General features: G+C 44.6%; 1 pseudogene; it reads right to left on the bottom strand.

Annotated features, from left to right (window-relative positions):
• Window positions 1-390: 390 nt before the first annotated feature.
• LOC122796960 lies at window positions 391-5,295 on the bottom strand (annotated as a pseudogene).
• Window positions 5,296-6,010: the final 715 nt, after the last annotated feature.

The raw sequence follows: 6,010 nt of genomic DNA, 5'->3' as shown, positions 1-6,010 counted from the left end.
TAGTAGGACAGTGGGCACTTCTCTTAAACAGTACTAAAGTCAGTTACTGCAGACCCCCCCACCCCTGCCTTTGGGACTACAATACACAATACAGTTTACATGCAAATTAGAACAAAAAGAATGTACTGATAAAAAAAAAAAAAAAAACATGGTTCTCAATTTATGGTCAGTTATAAAAGGCATCATTCATATAAGCAGTCTCATGTAAACACAAGGCTAAAATTAATACAATTAAAAATGTAAAACCTAATTGCACTTAGGCAAGCATGATTTGGAACTGGCTTTCATTATAACAGTTAAAAAGTATGTCCTTAAATTTAAAATAAAAGCAGTGATTTTCAGTAATGTTTTCTCTCGGACTGCGTTGCTGCAAAACACTTCTTGTACTTTTCAAAAGAGGATGCTGTTAGACAGGTCTGCTGCATTTGTTGGAATTCCAGCCTGAATCTCCGACTTAGTACCACAATGATCCTGCCCACGGAGGATTTTAAAGTAGCCATTATCCCCCCAGTCTGTATTCCATGAGTTAGCAGCCAGCCAGTAAGGAGTGTTGTTTTCTATGCCCCAGCCCAAGATCTTAATAGCATGACCCCCAACTGCTTCTCCAGTGTGATGCTGGTACACACCTGATTTATAGAGCAGGAAGTCCCCATACACAGTGAAGGCCCCCTCCATGGGTCCATTCTTATAAATTTCTTCCATTATGCTTTCAGAACAGGAAGGGACACTATAGGCAGAGCCACCATAAATCTTGTCCATTTCATATGAAAGAGTATAACCAGCATCACACTTTTTCACACAGGGTGGCATGTCACCTCCTTCCCCAGAACATGGTGGCCGTGAGCCATTCATGTGATGTTCACAGGGAGGAATAGTATATGGCATGAAACCTATGCCAGAACCATACAGCCCCCCTCCCGAAACCAAGCCACTTTCAGTCTAGTACTGCCACGCTCCCGATGGATAGCCATCATTGCATCCAATTCCACACTCAAAGCTGCAGCATGAAAGCAGATCTTCAGCAGATACCGCCACATTTTGCTTTCCCCCAGAGTGGATGCAGACACTGTCAGACTTCTCTCCTGTCTATCTGATGAATCTTGGCATCTTGGGGCAATGTAGTAATTGCCTCATGTACACAGACAACCCTCTCCTTCCACCACCCAACATTACAACCTGTGAGAGATGCACTTATCTTGCCAAACTGGAGGTAAAGCTCTCTCCAACTAAGACGGAACTACTGAACCTGATAGTCAAGAGGAGAAGGTAAACACTTGCACCACACCACACTTATCACATAGTCCCACTAAACCTACACCACCAAAATCCACAAATAGAAACACAAAAACATTCGCGGAGGCTCTCAATAATAATCTGCTCAAGCAACAGAGACCTCCAAAGCAGAAACGCAAACAACCTCCCACCACCAACACATCCCAAATGACACATAGCCTACAGACTCAGTGTGCCACTCAACCACAGCCCATAAGGCAAAACAACGCACCCAACACACTAGTCATAGGTGACTCTATAGTCAGGCACACTGATGTCCCACTCACCAGGCTAAACAAGGAGAAGGTCACTGTCAGCTGCCTGTTGGGTGCCAGGATCTGCCACATAACCCATGCACTCAGGTCACTCCACAACAATTACAAATATGACTCTGTGATTGTCCATGTTGGTGTGAATGACCTGAGACGTACCTCCTTGGATTACATGAAAAGAGACATGGAAGAACTCTCCGATCTTGTAGCCTAGGCAGGTATGACCCTAGCCTTGAGTAGCATCCTGCCATAACCCAGAATGATACCGCAGTACAAGGACAAAATGATTGAATTCAACAATTGGCTAAGCTTCTGGTGTCATTCTAAGGGGACCCAGTATCTGTCTGCCTGGGACGACATGGTCAACAGACCATGATGCTTTGCCAGAGATGGCCTGCACCTGTCACCCTTGGGATTCCGGATACTGGAAAAGGCTCTTGCTGCCCCTATAGTGCCTTTTTTAGGCAAGGTTCAAATGACAAATTCACCACCATAACAGGAACAGGCAAGCCAAAACTGAGGGTAATGTTACTCAATGCTAGAAGTCTAAATCTCAAAATGCACTCACTGGACTCACTCCTTAAAATGGAGAACATCGATATATGTGCAGTGACTGAGACCTGGTTCAAGGCTCCAGAGAGCACCCCTGTATTACCAGACTATATCTCATACCACACGTTTTGGCCATCTAACCTGGACCGGATCACCAAAGGCAAAGGTGTGTCCATATTCATTAAGGATATCCACACCTCCAGGCTAGTCGCACAGCATAATGCAGCCGAGGTTATCCAAGTGCAACTAACTCTGGGCACAACTGCAATCCAAATTGTAGCTTGCTACAGATCCCCCATCATGCCCCAGGATTTCCGCTCCTCTTTTCTTGATATACTAGAAAATGTTAGGGTTCAACCAAACACCCTAATATTGGGCAATTTCAACTACCCCACCATTAACTGGGAAAACTACTCATGTATCAACTCCTTCGCTCAGCACTTTCTGGAATTCATAAATTCCAGTGCCCTGGATCAACTTATCCACACCCACACCAGGGGTAACAATATCCTAGACCTAGTCATTACCAACATGAGTGACCGGTGTTCCACACCTGAAGTCAGATCCGACCATAAGCTAATCACCCTACATATCCACATCCTGCCTCCACCCCTCATTAAGGAAACCATGGTAAACAAATTCTCCAAAGCCAATTTCATGCTTCTTAAGACAGAAGTGGTGAACGTCATGACACCCATGCAGATGGACAATACAGTTACGACTGCTGAATCCTACGCAAATGCACTCTATAAGCACTTACACGAGTGCATGGATCATGCTATCCCAAACAGGACCAAGATGCTATCCTCCAAAAAAGGAAGCCAATCTGGTTGTCCCCTGCTATAAACAAACTCTACAACAGAAGGAAGAAATTGTTGCAAAAGAGAGTAAAATCCCATGGGTGGAGAAGCTCCCTAGTCAACCTTAGCAAGAAGCTGAGATCCCTTATAAGATCCTCCAAAGCTAGCTATGAAAACAAGATTGCCACTGATTCTAAGGACAGCCACAAAGCATTCTATAGCTATGTCAAGAATCTCAATGGAAACACCCAGATTTGCTCTGAGTTACTGCACAATGGCACAAAAATTACAGAACCAACTGATATTGCCAACATCCTGGCAGATAGGTTCACTGCTAACTTTACCCCCCTCTCACCCCCTAAAGGGCCCATATCTGTACAGGAAGAATGCAAAGTCTCTGCAATCACAACTTCATAGGTAAAAGCAGCACTCTCTAAAGCCAAAAGCACAGCATCCATGGGCCCGGACAAATCCCAGGCTGCATTTTACATGAACTTCAGAATGAACTGGCTCCCCACCTAAGCACCATGTTCAATCATAGCCTCACATCAGGCTCTGTGCCCATTGATTGGCATACAGCATCAGTTATCCCACTTCACAAAGGATGAGCCACCACTGATCCTGGGAACTATCGCCCTATTTGCCTGATGAGCTTGATCTGCAAGGCCATGGAATGTATCATCATAGAATTCATAAACAAAGACATTGGTAACCTCTAATCTCTGGACCCCACCCAGTTCGGGTTTGTGAATGGCAGTTCTTGCCTCCTGAACCTGGTCGACTTCTTTGAGGCAGTCACCAAAGCTGTAGGCGAGGGTAAGGTGGTTCACACAGCCTATCTTGACATCACCAAGGCTTTCAACACCATCCCCCATTCTGAAATTATAGCTAAAGTCACTAAACTAGGTATAGATCCCTATGTCACAAGATGGGTTGCCAACTGTCTGACTGACAGAACCCACACTGTAAAAGTTGCAGACTCCAAATCTGACTTCAAACCAGTGACAAGTGGAGTACCACAGGGTTCAGTCCTGGGACCTCTCCTGATTGGTATCTACTTCTCTGAAGTACAGGCTAACACAGAAAGCTTCTGGCTAATGAAGTTCGCAGATGACTGAAAACGAGGAGCTATAGCTGAGTCCCCAAATGATGTGGACATCCTACAGAGGGGCCTCACTGAGACAGATGCCTGGTGTCAGAGCCATGGCCTCAAGCTCAATGCCAAAAAGTGCAGTGTTATCTTCTTTGGTAAAAACTCTGTACCCATGAACTACCACATAGGCAGCAGTCTTCTTAACACCAAATGTGTGATAAGAGACCTTGGGACCCAGGTGGACAGTAGTCTCTCCTTTGATAATCACATTGCCACGGTAGTCAGGAAATCCTTCTAAATGGCACACCTCATCACAAAAGGGTTCTCATCCAGGAAAAAAGAGGTAATTGTTCCCCTCTACTCGACACTCATTAGACCCATTATAGAGTACAACGCCCCTTTTGGAATGTATCTCACAAGACATCTGCAGCAGCTGGATAGGCCACAGAAGTACCTCACAAAGAGAATTACTGGCCTCAAACAGATGCCCTACACTGATTGTCTCAAAAAACTCCAGCTTTACTCTGTAGCATATCGCCTACTCCGAGGTGATCTCTGCCTAACATATAAAGCTATGTCAAACCCAGAGCTGCTGGACATGCTACACCAAAAGAAATCCCAATCCCTCTGAGCTACTTGCTCTAGGGACCTAAACCTTGTCACCACAATAAACAGGACTTGCTGGAGGGATAGATTTTTGTCCCAGAGACTTCCCATACTCCGGAACAGGCTACCCATCTATGTCAAGCAAAGTTCCTCATTAACACTCTTCAAGAAAAATCTTGATGAGTGGATGGGAAATAGGAAATACACCTAGGGGATCACTTCTGTGGCTCTGCTCAACAGGGGCACAGGAAATTAACTTTCTTGGGTTGGCGTAAGTCAGATAACTTTGTTGGCTAGGCTTACTTAGGCCCTTGGGCCGATAGCCTAGTACCTACCTATGAACCTATGAACCTATGGACTCTACAGCACCAAATGCCAAACATGAGCCACAAGATAACTGATCCTGGATCTCTCGGATTGTTGAACAATTGGGCCACTGCATTTGTGAATCAAAGTTATCAGGAAGCTTCACTTTTCCAGAATAGGAAGTCTTTAAAGGCAATTTTGGACCATGCAGAATTGTACCACACAGATGCTTCAAATAACTCTGTTCCACATTGTAAAAGTTTTGTCCAGCCTTCCATGTAGTATTTAATTTGTTAATGTGGTTGATTATATCCTGTGACCAGGTGGAGGAAGATGACAAGCTTTGAGAGTTGGCAAAACCCAGGAGACAAACTGTAACTAATAAATGCCACATGATGGATGCTGGCACAACTTAAATGCAAAATGAAAAATGCAGCTGATCATCATGACCTCGTCTGTATTCCTCCCAAGCCTATGCTGTGGAAATATGCTTCACATAGATGGAGAGCCTGTTGCATATAGTGTGTGGAGGGTTACATACCTGTCTCTCCAGCATGTCCTATTTATACCACAGTCAATGTGCAGCTGTGTTAAAGAGGTACTTCTCGTGCTAGTCCTGTCTTGTATGTTAAGGTGGGGCACAGTGGGATATGACACCTCCCTGCATGGTAGCCATACACCTCCCCTCCAAAGCATGTATACCAGTTACAGCCTTGACACAGTCTGCATTGGACATGTTATGTACACTGTGTATTGGGTTAATGTGGTACATCTCGGGTTCTTACAGTTATCAGAGATACCTGTGTACTTACATACCAAAGGTGGCACTGAACTCACCAATAGTTGTGATGAGTGCCACATACAGTGTAAAAATAGCATTCTGGGATTTACATGCCATACCTGCTCTAAAGGTTGTGCAACCGTGTCCATAAGTTCCTGACTAATGGGTCAACTGTTAGAGGTGTACAGACAATGCAATATTTTCCAGGGGGTGGATGACTGTTAAAAGTATAGTATTGTGCATTTCTTGGCATGTAGCATTTGTCAATGGCTCTGACAACACCTGAATGTGTATATCATCCTATCCTGGATAACTGTTGGTTCTGTGT

Source organism: Protopterus annectens, chromosome 3.part0 (assembly GCF_019279795.1).
Source record: "Protopterus annectens isolate FY-2018-M chromosome 3.part0, PAN1.0, whole genome shotgun sequence".
NCBI classification, from domain to species: Eukaryota; Metazoa; Chordata; order Ceratodontiformes; family Protopteridae; genus Protopterus; species Protopterus annectens.
The sequence above is the reverse complement of the archived record's forward strand: the minus strand, read 5'-3'. Positions and strand labels throughout refer to the sequence as shown.